The sequence below is a fragment of the Oncorhynchus tshawytscha genome, linkage group LG19, assembly GCF_018296145.1.
Source record: "Oncorhynchus tshawytscha isolate Ot180627B linkage group LG19, Otsh_v2.0, whole genome shotgun sequence".
NCBI lineage: Eukaryota > Metazoa > Chordata > Actinopteri > Salmoniformes > Salmonidae > Oncorhynchus > Oncorhynchus tshawytscha.
The window spans coordinates 45,189,243-45,206,890 of NC_056447.1; the positions used below are offsets into that span (position 1 = coordinate 45,189,243).

A 17,648-nucleotide genomic window follows, 5' to 3' on the forward strand; every position below is an offset into this window, starting at 1 on the left:
AGGATGACGTCTATGAGGGTGCCCTTGTTTACAGAGTTAGGGTTGTACCTGGTGGGTTCCTTGATGATTTGTGTGAGATTGAGGGCATCCAGCCTAGATTGTAGGACTGGCGGGGTGCCAAGCATATCCCAGTTTAGGTCACCCAACAGAACAAACTCTGAGACTAGATGGGGGGCGATCAATTCACAAATGGTGTCCAGGGCACAGCTGGGAGCTGAGGGGGGTCGGTAGCAGGCGGCAACAGTGAGAGACTTATTTCTGGAGAGAGTAATTTTCAAAATTAGTAGTTTGAACTGTTTGGGTATGGACCTGGAAAGTATGACATTACTTTGCAGGCTCTCTCTGCAGTAGACTGAATGAATTTGTGACATTATCCCAACAGTGAAGGCTCGCTGCTTCCCCAATCAAAAGCCCTGGATTAACACTGAGGATGGAGCTAAACTAAAGGACAGGGCTACCGCACACAGAGCTATCACAGACAACCCTGAGGCTACGGCGGAGGACAGGAACAAGTACAGAGACGTCAAACGAGGAAAAGAACAATATAGGAATAAGTGGAATAATATTACATAGGCTCTGATGCCCGCAGCATGTGGCAGAGGCTACAGTCTATTACGGATTACAAATGAAGACCCAGCCGTGATCTGCCCAACGATGCCTCTACCAGACAATCTGGACCCTCTCTTTCTAAAACTATCCGCCGCCATTGTTGCAACCCCTATTACCAACCTGTTCAACCTCTCTTTCATATCGTCCCGAGATCCCTAAAGATTGGAAAGCTGCCGCGGTCATCCCCCTCTTCAAAGGGGGTGACACCCTAGACCCAAACTATTACAGACCTATATCCATCCTGCCCTGCCTATCTAAAGTCTTCGAAAGCCAAGTTAATAACCATTTCGAATCCCACCGTACCTTCTCCGCTGTGCAATCCGGCTTCCGAGACGGTCACGGGTGCACCTCAGTCACGCTCAAGGTACTAAACGATATCATAACCGCCATCGATAAAAGACAGTACTGTGCAGCCGTCTTCATCGACCTGGCCAAGGCTGCATCACTGCTTGGTGAGGGTGGTGCGGACAGTCCGGTGCATCACTGGGGCCGAGCTACGAGCTACCCGGCCATCCAGGAACTTTAAACCAGATGGTGTAAAAGGAAGGCCCCGGAAATTGTTAAAGACTTCAGCCACCCAAGCCATAGACTGTTCTCTCTGCTTCCGCAAGCGGCACAGGTGCATCAAGTCTGACACCAACAGGTTCCTGAACAGCTTCCATCCCCAAGCCATAAGAATGCTAAATAGCTAACTAAATAGCTAACAAAATGGCTACCAGGACTATCTAAGTTGATCCTTTCACTTTATTTATTTATGTTTTTATTCTCTGTGCACACTCACAGGGCCATACACACTCACGCACACTGACACTCTAACACACACACACACACACACACACACACACACACACACACACACACACACACACACACACACACACATTTATACACACACACACGCACACCCACTCACATACAATCATCATATATGCTGCTGCTACACTGTTTATCATATACAGTGCATTCAGAAAGTATTCACACCACTTGACTTTTTCCACATTTTGTTGTGTTACAGCCTGAATTTAACATTTATGAAATTGAGATTGTGTCACTGGCCTACACACAATACCCCATAATGTCAAAGTGGAATTAGGTTTCTAGACATTTTTGCAAATTAATAAAACATTAAAAGCTGAAATGCCTTGAGCCAATAAGTATACAACCCCTAAATAAGTTCAGGAGTAAAAATGTGCTTAACAAGTTATTAGTTGCATGGACTTTGTGTGCAATGGTGTTTAACATGATTTTTGAACGACTTCCTCATCTCTGTACCCCACACATATCTGTAAGGTCAGTCGAGCAGGGAATTTCAAACATAGATTTACCACAAAGACCAGGGAGGTTTTCCAATACCTCGCAAAGGGCACCTATTGGTAGATGGGTAAACAAAAACAAAAAAGCAGACATTGAATATCCTTTTGAGCTGCTGATGTTATTAATTACAGTTTGGATGGTGTATAAATACACCCAGTCACTACAAAGATACAGGCGTCCTTCCTAACTCAGTTGCCGTAGAGGAAGGAAACTGCTTAGGTATTTCACCATGAGGCCAATGGTGACTATAAAACAGTTACAGAGGTTACTGGCTGTGATTGAAAACTGAGGATTGATCAACAACGTTGTAGTTACTCTACAATACTAACCTAATTGACAGAGTGAAAAGAAGGAAGCCTGCACAGAATATGCATCCTGTTTGCAACAAAGCACTAAAGTAATATTGCAACAACAACAAAAATTGTCCTGAAAACAAAGTGTTATGTTTGGGGAAAATACAATACAACACATTACTGAGTACCACTCTCCATATTTTCAAGCATAGTGGTGTCTGCATCATGTTATGGGTATGCTTGTAATCGTTAAGGACTGGGGAGTTTTTCAGGATAAAAAAAATAAATAGAATGGAGCTAAGCACAAGCAAAATCTTAGAGGAAAACTGGTTCAGTCTGCTTTCCAACAGACACTGGGAGATTAATTCACCTTTCAGCAGGACAATTACCAAAAACACATGGCCAAATCTACAATGGAGCTGCTTACCAAGAAGGCAATGAATGTTCCTGAGTGGCCGAGTTACAGTTTTAACTTAAATCTACTTGAAAATCTATGGCAACACTTGAAAATGGTTGTCTAGCCATGTTCAACAACCAATTTGACAGAACTTGAAGATTTTTGAAAAGAATAATGGGCAAATGTTGCACAATCCAGGTGTGGAAAGCTCATAGAGACTTACCCAGAAAGACTCACAGCTGTAATCGCTGCCAAAGGTGCTTCTACAAAGTATTGACTCAGGGGTGTGAATACTTATGTAAATAAAATATATCTGTATTTAAGGTTCATACATTTGCATAAGTTACTAAAAACATGTTTTCACTTTGTCATTATTGAGTATTGTGTGTAGATGGGTGAGAAAAAATTATTATAATATCCATTTGGAATTCAGGCTGTAACACAACAAAATGTAGAATAAGTCAAGGGGTATGAATACCTTCTGAAGGCACCGTATGTCATTGTCTGGGACAATGTCATGTTCCACCATGCAGAGGTGGTTCAGGCATGGTTCGGGCCCATCCCCGATTCGTGACCCTATACCTGCTCCCATACTCTCCTTTCCTCAAACCTATTAAGGATTTCTTTCAGCATGGAGGTGGAAGGTGTACAATCGCCATCCCCATGAGTGTGCCACTCTCCTTCTGGCCATAGATGAGGCATGCGACCACGTCAATTCAGACCAATGTCAAGCTTGGATTCGATGTAAATGACGGTCTAACATAGGATGCAGTCCAAATAGCAACAGCCTTCAATTCTTACTTTCCTGATTCTGTCAAGTTACTGACACAGAACCCCTCCACTGGCGTCTTGGGCTCAGCACTAGTGAATGACACTCAACCTGTCTTCATCATAAGGGAGGTTTCTCAGTCAGAGGTGAACAAGGTGATTAGCTCACTAAAGAACACTAAAGCCAAAGATGTGTTTGGGCTGGACTTTCTTAAAAACTACAGAGTCACTCATTGCCCCCATTACTAAGGTCACCAACACATCTATTGGTCAGGGGGTGTTTCCAAGGGTATGGAAGTCGGCCATAATAACAGCCATCTTTAAATCAGGTGACCCTGCTGACGTGAGTAACTACTGGCCCATTAGTATATTACCTGTGGTGTTGAAGGTTACTGAAAAGTGTGTAGCAGAGCAACTGATTGCCAGCCTCAACAACAGCCCCTTCACATTACACTCCATGCAGTTTGGCTTCAGAGCTAAACACTCCACAGAAACGGCCAACTGCTTTCTTCTGGAAAATGTGAATTCCAAGATGGACAAAGGGGGCGTTGTTGGGGGTGAATTTCTAGACCTAAGGAAAGCTTTTGATACTGTGATGAGGATATCATCACAAAACTGTCAGAGTTCAACTTTTTCCCCGATGTCTTGAGATGGATGAAATCATACCTTGAAGGCAGAACCCAGTGTGTCAGGGTGAGCGATGAGCTATGATGTGGGCGTGCCCCAAGGGACAATACTGGGGCCCCTCCTGTTCAGACTGTATATTAATGGTCTGCCTTCTGTCTGTACTGGGTTGGAAGTTCAAATGTATGTAGATGATACAGTGATATACAATACTACTCAAAAGTTTGGACACACCTACTCAGTCAAGGGTTTCTCTTAATTTGACTATTTTATACATTGTAAAATAACAGTGAAGACATAAAAACTATGAGATAACATATGGAATCATGTAGTCACCAAAAAAGTGTTAAACAATAAAATCTTCAAAGTAGCCAACCTTTGACTTGATTACAGCTTTGCACACTCTTGGCAATCTCTCAACCAGCTTCAACTGGAATTTATTTTTTCCTTTATTTAACTAGGCAAGTCAGTTAAGAACAAATTCTTATTTTCAATGACAGCCTAGTAACAGTGGGTTAACTGCCTGTTCAGGGGCAGAACAACAGATTTGTACCTTGTCAGCTCAGGGGTTTGAACTTGCAACCTTCTGGTTACTAGTCCAACGCTCTAGGCTACCCTGCCGCCCCAAATGATTTTCCAACAGTCTTGAAGGAGTTCCCAGCCCTTGTTGGCTGCTTTCCATTCACTCTGCAGGCTAACTCATCCCAAACCATCTCAATTGGGTTGAGGTCGGGTGATTGTGGAGGCCAGGTCATCTGATGAAACACTCCATCACTCTCCTTCTTGGTCAAATAGGCCTTACGCAGCCTGGAGGTGTGTTTTGGGTCATTGTCCTGTTGAAAAAAAAGATTGTCCCATTAAGCGCAAATCAGATGGGATGGTGTATTGCTGCAGAACGCAGTGGTAGTCATGCTTGTTAAGTCTGCATTGAATTCAAAATAAATCACTGACAGTGTCACCAGCAAAGCACCCCCCACACCATCACACCTCCTCCTCCATGCTTCATGGTGGGAACCACACATGCTGAGATCATCCGTTCACTCACACCGCATCTCATAAAGAGAGGAACCAAAAACCTCAAATTTGGACTCATCAGACCAGATTTCCACCGGTCTAATGTCCATTGCTCGTGTTTCTTGACCCAAGCAAGTCTCTTCTTATTATTGGTGTCCTTTAGTAGTCGTTTCTTTGTAGCAATTCGACCATGGCCTGATTCACAGTCTTCTCTGAACAGTTGACTTTGAGATGTGTCTGTTACTTAAACTCCATGAAGCATTTATTTGGTCTGCAATCTGAGGTGCAGTTAACTCTAATGAACTTATCCTCTGCAGCAGAGGTAACTAGGTCTTCCTTTCCATGTGAGCCAGTTTCATCATAGCACTTTCAAAGTTCATAGCACTTTCAGAAATTTCCGCATTGACTGACCTTCATGTCTTGAAGTAATGATGGTCTGTCGTTTCTATTTGCTTATTTGAGCTGTTCTTGCATATAGTATGGACTTGGTCTTTTACCAAATAGGGCTATCTTCTGTATACCACCCCTACCTTGTCACAACACAACTGATTGGCTCAAACACATTAACAAGGAAAGAAATTCCACAAATGTACTTTTAACAAGGCACACCTGTTAATTGAAATGCATTCCAGGTGACCTCATGAAGCTGGTTGAGAGAATGCCAAGAGTGTGCAAAGCTGTTTAACAATTTTTTGGTTACTACATTATTCCGTTTGTGTTATTTCATAGTTTTGATGTCTTCACTATTATTCTACAAGGTAGAAAATAGTAAAAAATAAAGTGAAACCCTTGAATGAGTAGATGTGCCCAAACTTTTGACGGGTACTGTATGTGCATGCAAAGAGCAAACAAACAAGCTGCACAAGAACTCACTATGGTAATCGTCCAAGTTACAAAGTGGCTCAGTGACTCATGTCTGCATCACGATGTGAAAAAAACTGTCTGCATGTTCTTCACAAAGAGGGCAACTGATGCTACTGAGCTAGATGTCTATGTGTCAGGGGAGAAGCTCCAGGGTGGTATCTGATGCTACTGAGCCAGATGTCTATGTGTCAGGGGAGAAGCTCCAGGGTGGTATGTGATGCTACTGAGCCAGATGTCTATGTGTCAGGGGAGAAGCTCCAGGGTGGTATCTGATGCTACTGAGCCAGATGTCTATGTGTCAGGGGAGAAGCTCCAGGTGGTATCTGATGCTACTGAGCCAGATATCTATGTGTCAGGGGAGAAGCTCCAGGGTGGTATCTGATGCTACTGAGCCAGATGTCTATGTGTCAGGGAGAAGCTCCAGGGTGGTATCTGATATGCTACTGAGCCAGATGTCTGTGTGTCAGGGGAGAAGCTCCAGGTGGTATCTGATGCTACTGAGCCAGATGTCTATGTGTCAGGGGAGAAGCTCCAGGGTGGTATCTGATGCTACTGAGCCAGATGTCTATGTGTCAGGGGAGAAGCTCCAGGGTGGTATCTGATGCTACTGAGCCAGATGTCTATGTGTCAGGGGAGAAGCTCCAGGTGGTATCTGATGTTACTGAGACAGATGTCTATGTGTCAGGGGAGAAGTTCTAGGGTGGTATCCAATTTTAAGTACCTTGGCATCATACTTGATTCCAACCTCTCTTTTAAAAAGCAGGTGAAAAGGTAACTCAAATAACCAAATTCAACCTAGATCATTTCCAATTCATACTAAATTGTTTGACTGGAGAGGTAGCAAACCTGTACTTCAAATCTAACATATTGCTTGACTAGTTGGGCCCAAGCTTGCTGTACAACACTAAAACCCATTCAGTCTGTCTACAAAAAGGCTCTCAAAGTGCTTGATAGGAAGCCCAACAGCCATCATCACTGTTACATCCTCAGAGAGCATGAGTTTCACAGACGCATGTCTTGTATTCAAGATCCTAAATGGCCTGGCTCCCCCTCCACTCAGGATTTTTGTGAAACAGAAAACCCAAACATATGGCAGCAGATCCACAAGGTCTGCCATGAGAGGTGACTGTATAGTTCCCTTAAGGAAAATCACCTTTAGTCAATCTGCTTTCTCTGTGAGAGTTTCCCATGTCTGGAACACACCGCCATCAGATGCATACAACTGCACCACCGACAGTATCACACCTTCACAAAAACATGAAAACATGGCTAAAGGCCAATCAGTTTTGTGAACATAATCCCTAGCTATGTATTGCAGCTTTCCATGTTGTCTGTACCTTGTGAGGTTTGGAAACACTTTGTTGCTTTTATGTATTTTGTTTTGTTGCTTGTTCTATGTTTTTCTGTCTGCATGCTATGTGTTGCTTGTCCTATGTTTTTCTGTCTGCATGCTACGTGTTGCTTGTCCTATGTTTTTCTGTCTGCATGCTACGTGTTGCTTGTCCTATGTTTCTCTGTCTGCATGCTACGTGTTGCTTGTCCTATGTTTTTCTGTCTGCATGCTACGTGTTGCTTGTCCTATGTTTCTCTGTCTGCATGCTACGTGTTGCTTGTTCTATGTTTTTCTGTCTGCATGCTACGTGTTGCTTGTCCTATGTTTTTCTGTCTGCATGCTACTTGTTGCTTGTTCCATGTTTCTCTGTCTGCATGCTACGTGTTGCTTGTTCTATGTTTTTCTGTCTGCATGCTACGTGTTGCTTGTCCATGTTTTTCTGTCTGCATGCTACTTGTTGCTTGTTCTATGTTTTTCTGTCTGCATGCTACGTGTTGTTGCTTGTCCTATGTTTCTCTGTCTGCATGCTACGTGTTGCTTGTCCTATGTTTTCTGTCTGCATGCTATGTGTTGCTTGTTCTATGTTTCTCTGTCTGCATGCTACGTGTTGCTTGTCCTATGTTTTTCTGTCTGCATGCTACGTGTTGCTTGTCCTATGTTTTTCTGTCTGCATGCTATGTGTTGCTTGTTCTATGTTTCTCTGTCTGCATGCTACGTGTTGCTTGTCCTATGTTTTCTGTCTGCATGCTACGTGTTGCTTGTCCTATGTTTTTCTGTCTGCATGCTATGTGTTGCTTGTTCTATGTTTCTCTGTCTGCATGCTACGTGTTGTTGTCCTATGTTTTCTGTCTGCATGCTATGTGTTGCTTGTTCTATGTTTTTCTGTCTGCATGCTACGTGTTGCTTGTCCTATGTTTTTCTGTCTGCATGCTATGTGTTGCTTGTTCTATGTTTTTCTGTCTGCATGCTACGTGTTGCTTTCTATGTTTTTCTGTCTGCATGCTACGTGTTGCTTGTCCTATGTTTTCTGTCTGCATGCTATGTGTTGCTTGTTCTATGTTTTTCTGTCTGCATGCTACGTGTTGCTTGTTCTATGTTTCTCTGTCTGCATGCTACGTGTTGCTTGTCCTATGTTTTTCTGTCTGCATGCTATGTGTTGCTTGTTCTATGTTTTCTGTCTGCATGCTACGTGTTGCTTGTCCTATGTTTTTCTGTCTGCATGCTATGTGTTGCTTGTTCTATGTTTTTCTGTCTGCATGCTACGTGTTGCTTGTTCTATGTTTCTCTGTCTGCATGCTACGTGTTGCTTGTCCTATGTTGTGTTGCTTGTTCTATGTTTTTCTGTCTGCATGCTACGTGTTGCTTGTCTCTGTCTTGCTCTGTTCTGCATGTTTTTCTGTCTGCATGCTATGTGTTGCTTGTTCTATGTTTTTCTGTCTGCATGCTACGTGTTGCTTGTCCTATGTTTTTCTGTCTGCATGCTATGTGTTGCTTTTCTGTGTTTTTCTGTCTGCATGCTACGTGTTGCTTGTCCTATGTTTTTCTGTCTGCATGCTTGTGTTGCTTGTTCTATGTTTTTCTGTCTCATGCACGTGTTGCTTGTCCTATGTTTTTCTGTCTGCATGCTACGTGTTGCTTGTCCTATGTTTTTCTGTCTGCATGCTATGTGTTGCTGTTCTATGTCTGCATGCTACGTGTTGCTTGTCCTATGTTTTCTGTCTGCATGCTACGTGTTGCTTGTCCTATGTTTTTCTGTCTGCATGCTATGTGTTGCTTGTTCTATGTTTCTCTGTCTGCATGCTACGTGTTGCTTGTCCTATGTTTTTCTGTCTGCATGCTACGTGTTGCTTGTCCTATGTTTTTCTGTCTGCATGCTATGTGTTGCTTGTTCTATGTTTCTCTGTCTGCATGCTACGTGTTGCTTGTCCTATGTTTTTCTGTCTGCATGCTACGTGTTGCTTGTCCTATGTTTTTCTGTCTGCATGCTATGTGTTGCTTGTCCTATGTTTCTCTGTCTGCATGCTACGTGTTGCTTGTCCTATGTTTTTCTGTCTGCATGCTATGTGTTGCTTGTTCTATGCATGCTACTTGTTGCTTGTTCTATGTTTCTCTGTCTGCATGCTACTTGTTGCTTGTCCTATGTTTTTCTGTCTGCATGCTACTTGTTGCTTGTCCTATGTTTCTCTGTCTGCATGCTACTTGTTGCTTGTCCTATGTTTTTCTGTCTGCATGCTACGTGTTGCTTGTCCTATGTTTCTCTGTCTGCATGCTACGTGTTGCTTGTCCTATGTTTTTCTGTCTGCATGCTACTTGTTGCTTGTTCTATGTTTCTCTGTCTGCATGCTACTTGTTGCTTGTTCTATGTTTCTCTGTCTGCATGCTACTTGTTGCTTGTTCTGTGTTTTTCTGTCTACATGCTATGTGTTGCTTGTCCTATGTTTCTCTGTCTGCATGCTACTTGTTGCTTGTTCTATGTTGTTCTGTCTGCATGCTATGTGTTGCTTCTATGTTTCTCTGTCTTTTTTAAATTGATTTTTATTTCACCTTTATCACCTTTATCACCTTTATCACCTTTATACCTTTATATTTACAACTGCGACCTGGCCAAGATAAAGCATAGCAGTGTGAACAGACAACCTCACAGAGTTACACATGGAGGTAACAATAAACAAGTCAATAACACAGTAGAAAAAAAAGAGTATATATACATTGTGTGCAAAAGGCATGAGGAGGTAGGCAAATAATTACAATTTTGCAGATTAACACTGGAGTGATAAATGATCAGATGGTCATGTGCAGGTAGAGATACTGGTGTGCAAAAGAGCAGAAAAGTAAATCAATAAAAACAGTATGGGGATGAGGTAGGTAAATTGGGTGGGCTATTTACCGATGGACTGCATGCTATGTGTTGCTTCCTATATGTTTCTCTGTCCGCATGCTATGTGTTGCTTGTCCTATGTTGCACTGCGTGTGCTCACTGCTCATTGATTGTCTGTATTATTATTGTAATTGTTTTTAATAACCTGCCTAGGGACTGCGGTTGAAAATGTGCCGGCTGGCTAAAACCAGCACTTTTATTGAAATGTTGACTCCCTGTAAAAATACAAAATTAAACTCAAACTCAAACTTGTGAAAATAGTACCAAAGCGATATAAGAAAACTGTCAAATTACAAAAATGTCTAAAAACATGTTTTCACTTTGTACACACTATTGTGTGTACATGGTTGAGAAAAACATTTAATTTTAATACATTTTGAATTCAGGCTGTAACACAACAATGTGGAATAAGTCAACCACTTTCACACCAGTATCACTGCAGATTGTAAATATGGTCTGGAACTGACTGTCCCTGTATAGTTTGCTTACTTACTTTCTTGTGTTCTTATTTCTCCTGTGTTTTTGTTCTACCTTATGTTATTTTTGTTGTATTACGTTGTTATTAATTACTGCATTGTTGGGTTTAGAGCTTGCAAGAAAGGCATTTCTTGTGCACGTGACATTAAAACTTGAAACACAAAAACAAATGCTTGGAGGAGGAGAGAGACTTAACTACAGTAAATTCCCTGCTGACCTATGACCTCTTTGAGTCATAACTCTTAGGCGGAACGGAAGCTACTTTTATCAGATCTGAAGCTGAGAAGACTGTATCCTATAGAGGTCTATAGATCTACCACGGTGCACAGATTAACGTGACAGATGGAGAACTCTCACTCAGATCAATAACTGTCGACAGTACATGGTGATCTCAATCCCACTGTATGAGCAATCCAGACCTGGGTTCAAATACTATTCTAAATCTTTCAAATACTTATAAAGTATGCTTTAGCCTGCCTGACTGGAGTGCCAGATGGGTGGGGTTTGCACATTGTTATATTGGACTGTTATGTTGGTTCCAGTGCACCAGGCAAGCTTAATCAAGCCCAGATAAAGTATTTTAAATCACTTTCCAATAGTATTTGAACCCAGGTCTGGAGCTGTCTGATGATAACCTACAGACAATAGCTCTATCTGCAGAATGGACAGAGAGACAAAGATTGCAACCATCCATCCATCACACAGCTGATCACCACACAATTTATCCCCGAGGTGGATCATCAGCACTCTGAAATTGGAAACGATTGGTAAAATTGAACCGTTCAGAACGTGTTTGCTGTATCAATATTGTGACTCTCGCTGTTATGATTTGAAGAATGGATGAAGTGGGTCCTTTGAGAGCAGCCGGTGCTGTCTGCTGCTGCAATACTACCAGTGACTTATTGGTTTAGATCCTGGTACAAAGCTCTACTGGAAAGAAAACACAAGGAATAAAAAAAGACAAACCTGTGTGATTCACCATTGACAATTCAGACAAACTGCTCGAAAGTAGTGATTTGAAGTCTGCTTTTCGGCAAGAACAACCCATCAAACTCAACTCCAGACCTCAAAGCCGGTTCCACTGCTTTTTTTCATTGCTCTCCTCTAATCAGGGACTAAATTAGACCTGGCGGGTGTAATGAATTATCAGGTAGAACAGAAAAGCAGCAAGCTCTGGACCTCGTAGGGTAAGAGTTGAATAGCCCTGGCCTAGACCATATCTCCCAGTCCAGTTTGTGGTTGTAGTTGTAGTTGTCCTTTAAGAGTTAACCGGTCATAAAGGACAAAAAGAAACGTAATACAATTGCAGTTTAGATGCTTATCCACAGTTCTGTGTTCTGCTGTTCTTGGCCATAATGTAACCTTTACCTTACCTCAGTTCAGTTAGTGGTCCAAACAAACATATTGTTGGATAAACATACACATAGATGCTACAGAGCACGATTTACTGTACTGTACTGTCGTTTGTAGCTTGCTCCACATCATTAAGTATAAGATGATATGTTTAATCAGAGTATGAAGAGGGATTAATAATCTCCTAAACTGACATGGAAGGCATTTTTATACTGCGGAGGAGGAGGAGGAGGAGGAGGAGGAGGTCTTCACCCATAACAGTAGCAGATTATACTGCTGATATCATGATCTACATTTCCTAGTATCTGTGAATTGATCTTTCTATCTGCACTGACTCCGATATTTAAGCAAACCTATTGTTTTTGATGGAATTCCTCTTTCTTATTATTATTCCACACGTTGCAATATCTCAATGCCCAATTGCAATTTTTCCAATATCGAAGTACACTGAGTGTACAAAACATTAGGAACATCATCCTAATATTGAGTTGCACTCCCTTTTGCCCTCACAACAGCCTCAATTCGTCTGGGTGTAACAGTATAGACTTTACGTCCGTCCCCTCGCCCCGACCTGGGCGCGAACCAGGGATGCTCTGCACACGTCAACAGTCACCCTCAAAGCATCGTTACCCATCGCTCCACAAAATCCACGGCCCTTGCAGTGCAAGGGGACCCCCTACTTCAAGGTCTCAGAGCGAGTGACGTCACCGATTGAAACGCTACCAGCGCGCACCACCGCTAACTAGCTAGCCATTTCGCATCGGCTACATGGGCATGGACTCTACAAGGTGTCGAAAGAGTTCCACAGGGATGCTGGCCCATGATGACTCCAATGCTTCCCACAGTTGTGTCAATCTGGCTGGATGTCCTTTGGGTGGTGGACCATTCTTGATACACACAGGAAACTGTTGAGCGTGAAAAACCCTGCAGCATGGCAGTTCTTGACACACTCAAACTGGTGACTCAAACCGGTGCGCCCAATCCATGTCTCAATTGTCTCAAGGCTTAAAAATCATTCTTTAGCCTGTATCTTCCCCTTCAACTACACCGATTGAAGTGGATTTAACAGGTGACATCAATAAGGGATCACAGCTTTCGCCTGGATTCACCTGGTCGGTCTATGTCATGGAAAGAGCAGGTGTTCATAATGTTCTGTACACTCAGTGCATATCACTTAGACAGGATAATGAAAGATGTTAGCTCTGCCCTATGGTTTGACGTTAGCATGAGTGTAACACAAAACTTGAAAAGCTGTTGTAAAGGTTGTTGTAGTGTTTTGGAGTCCATTTAAGGGCCAGGTAATACCAGAACGTACACCAGAGTAACGAGGTCAGCCTTGGCAGATTGTCAGTTTTGCTCATCATAAGGAACACATTTGCATGGCATCTTTGTAAAAAAATATATATATTTTGCGTCCTCAATTAAACCCTAATAACTCCACTGTTCTTCGCTCTATCAACTTGAAACATGCACCTAAAGTGTTTTCAATTGTTACATGTACACGAGGGAGGATGTATAATGCTGCATAGCAACTGTCTCTTTCAGCCCACTCTGAAGCCAGCACCACGTTTTACTACTGCATGCAGCTCTATTGGTATTCTTTCTGTGAGCTCTCATATTATTTCAGTCATTACATGTGATTTTGGAAAACCTCTACCCATGCTAAAAAGGGGTTGGAGTATGAGCAAGGGAATAAATTGGTGTGAATTAACAAAATGTCATGCTCCCAAGGGAGCGCGGAAATTGAAAGCCGCACAGTTATCAAACTGCTTTGGGAAACCCTATTTCAACATCACCTTCTCTTGCACTCAAGTTTCATATTCTAGTATAGAGTCCTGATCTGAACGAAACTGTATTTGCCCCTTTCATTAACTCTGAAGAATGAATCATTTCATCCAAGCTTTTCCTTTGTAAGTTATATATTCCAGCATGAGTACATATGACACATTTATCCTTTATTGCTTTGTTGCCACCATATGAAAGCCCTTTATGGAGGAGAGGAGGAGAGAAAGACTGGATGCACTTTCTTCTATCACAAAACACCACAGCTCTTCCTGATCATGAGGATGTTGCTGTATACCTTTTACGGATATTGCAGTACAAGTTTCAGGGATATTTCTGTAAAAGTGTCAGGATCAGACAAAGATCCATGATTAGAAAACTGCAAAAGTCCTTTCACAGATTCATCCTTACATCAAACTATAAGCTACTGAATTCAGTCACATTATTCTAGCAATAAGGCAATCTTTCCAATAACAATAGTTTTTTTTAAGTGTCATTTAGCAGACACTCTTATCCAGAGCAATTTACAAGCGCATTTGCTCAAAGGCACATCGACAGATTTTTCACCTAGTCGGCTCGGTGAAACATTTTGGTTACTGACCCAACGCTCTTCACCGCTAGGCTACCTGCTAATGGTCTCAACAGAATAAGGTCACCTCACACTCAGTGGCCCTCATCAGATGGATTATCAGATGAAAAGCAATTGATGCTTTCAACCAATAAAATATTTCCAGGACTGAAATGGAACTCAAGTGATTACACAACAATCCAGCCTATGCACATTTACTCTCAGTCACTCATATACTGGTCTAACTGAAATTACACAAAGCATAGAACTACACACACATCAGCTTCCTCCTTCCCTTGGAATATAATTAATTTGGGTTTCCAGAGAGTTATATTGGAACCCTTCAAAGGAACTCATGGGCACATAGTCAACCAAAAAAAACAGACAACTTGAGAGGAGGAGAGTTAAAGTAACTTCACTCCACATAAAAGCACTGACTTGGTGTAAAACATCACAGCTCTGTGAAGATGCTTGGCAGCCATTAGCATAGCGCTATAAGATGCATCAGGGATCCCTGGGGAGTCTTGTTTCCTTTAAATGGAAGGCAGCCACCGAAACCCTCCCATACCTAACCACCATGGTTGCGTCCCAAATGGCATCCTATTCCCTATATAGTGTATCACTTTTGACTAGGGTCCAATGCACAACTTTTGACGAGATGCCCTATGGGCCCTGGTCAAAATGTGTGCACTATGTAGGGAGCATTTGGGACGCACAATATGAACCCATCCGGATCACCTCTGTCCTGTCCCAAGGGACCAAACAACCACAACCTAGCAGTGGCAGCAAAGGTCATTGTGGGATGACGCTGCTGCTGCTACTCTCTGGGGGATATGTTGACCTGGAGAGGGAACAAAACAAGCAGAGATCTGTCCCCTTTCTATCTGAGACCGAAATAAGGGGATCCTTCAAAAAGTATTATTAATGGCTCTCATCCTTTATATAAATAGTTATTGGGGGGGGTATTTGACATCCGGATGAATAATCAAGACATCAAGACCTGCAGCTTTCCTCATTAGAAGAAGGTGGAAGGATACTATTTTCTCTGTGAGAGGGGATGTAAATATGCCAGCCTTTTAAATGTCTTTATGGGAACTGAATCCTAATACAGAAAGTGGGTCTGAAATGAGGCTTGATATTTCCAGCTCATGCTTTGGAGCTTAAGTGAATTTAATGCCATTTAGAAAGCTCTATGCTATCAGTAATCTCTAAGATACTTTCCAGTAGATTTGATTAGGTTATTAAGGAACCATAACGTATATCAGTTCATGACAAACTGTCATGACATATGACATACGTTTTCGATGTTATTTTAAAGAATGGTCATCTCTATACTAGCCGACACAGTTGACTGCTCCTACAGTGAACTGTACTGCAGTGTGTGTGTGTGTGTGTGTGTGTGTGTGTGTGTGTGTGTGTGTGTGTGTGTGTGTGTGTGTGTGTGTGTGTGTGTGTGTGTGTGTGTGTGTGTGTGTGTGTGTGTGTGTCTATACAGATTCCTAGCCCTGCCTGTAGTGCACAGATTCCCCGGCCAGGGGCTGTGAGGTGCTCAGAGCACAGACAGGATGAGACTATTTATAGCCAGGAGAAGAGAAATAATTCAGTGTGATCAGAGTGCAGGTCGTTCAAGTCTTCTTTTCACAGAGGAGACAGAGAGAAGTGAAAAGACGAACATCCCCTCTCCTCTCGTTCCCCTCTCTACCTCTACTCCCCATTAATGAAAGGGGTGATATCTGTTTGAATCCCCTCTGTCTTCTCTATCTACTCTCCATTCAGGTCAAATCTTCTTTTCACAGAGGAGACAGGCAAAAGACGAACATCCCTTCTCCTCTCTCTACCACTCTATCAGTCTTCATTCACGACAGTGGGGATATTTCCTATCTCTCCACCACTATTCTCCATTCATGACAGTGGGGTTATTTCCTATCTCTCCACCACTATTCTCCATTCATGACAGTGGGGATATGATATCTGTTAGAAGCGTTATGGCTCAATCCCCAGTCCTTTCTGTGAGCTGTCAAGGGAGACACTGGAGATATGGATGTCTTCTTCCTCTGAATAGCGCAGCACAGCCAAAGCCTGGCCAATAATCATGATATTTATTCATCTTAACCTACTGCCAATTAATGAAACTTGATTTGACAGTATATGGCTTAGCTTGCAAGGTTTATGTCAACTGGGTGTTTTTCATAACATATGGATTTCAGGGGACTGCAATGGAGTCTGTAAAATGAATTTGAATTAATGTATGTATTTAACATATCTCCCATACCTCCGGAGAACGTATGCACAATGCCATTCCACGTGATGGGATAACCATTCAGGAATAGATTAATAAAGCAGCCTAAAGATAGAGTTTCATCACATAGAAGCCAGGACACAGCGCAGTGTTTGGTTTGAATGCAAAAACATGTAATTTCCCCTTTTGTGAAATTATGTCGAAATTCAAACAAAATAAAAGCTAATTATTTTCTCATTCAGATAGTACCACATAGTTACCAAAAATATACCCCTACAATTTCAGCATACAAAGGTAAGGTTGTATAACATTGTATATAACATATTAATAACATAGTAATAAGGCGTGATTTGCCTACTTACCTCTGTAGCAATAACCATCAGTCTTTGAAGCTGAGAAGAGTTTGCGCCTGTCCGTCGAAAGTCAATTTCCTCTCGCTCGAGGTTGTTGATTTACAACAATGTCTCTCAGCATCACGACTGAAAACTCAGCTTTCGCATATCTTTGCAAAATGTTTCAAAAACGAACCTTACTGCTTCTTGCCATGCGGTTACATTAACGCAGTCACGTTCTTGGTTGTCTGTTGAATTCACTTATTAGGTCTAGCGAGGATTGGAGAGTAGCTCGAGGGTGAGAGAAGTAGGCTAGCCTACAAGGGCGGTTTGCCAAATGTGTGAGTGGAGCGCAGCGCGGCATCTCCCTGCTTCTATTTCTTGCTCTCTACGTCTCTGGCAGTCCCATGGGAAAGCGATGCAGCTGATACTGCCGACACTGCCAGGCAACCGCTACAATAATAGTTTGTGCTTCAAAGGTTTGGAAACCGCAAGCAATTCAGGTAGACCTACAGTTGTGCCAACTTGTGTGTGTGTGTGTGTGTGTGTGTTTGCATAACGCATGTGGCGACTCCCCACGATTCGATCTACCTGCTCTCTGTCCATGACTAATGTATCAAGTGTCAATTTAACAGGAGCATAATCCTTTAAACATGACAAGTTGTTGTCTTTAATTTCAAATGTATTGTGGAAAGTTAAAATAATACACTAGAAAAGTATATTGTTGATTTTCCACATTGACCTTTGGAATGACCTGCATGAATGAGTGCTGTGTCCTTTGTTTGAGTTGTATTTTTTATTGT

The 17,648-nt window shown here is 42.2% G+C and overlaps 1 protein-coding gene across 1 annotated transcript in view; it reads right to left on the minus strand.

Moving 5' to 3' along the window:
* Positions 1-17,337, minus strand: part of LOC112219144 (carbohydrate sulfotransferase 8-like) — a 116,443-nt gene extending 99,106 nt beyond the window's left edge. Inside the window, exon 1 of the mRNA XM_042301737.1 lies at positions 16,876-17,337. The gene's annotated coding sequence lies outside the window, so the exon portion shown is untranslated. The remainder of the gene's footprint in view (positions 1-16,875) is intronic.
* Positions 17,338-17,648: the final 311 nt, after the last annotated feature.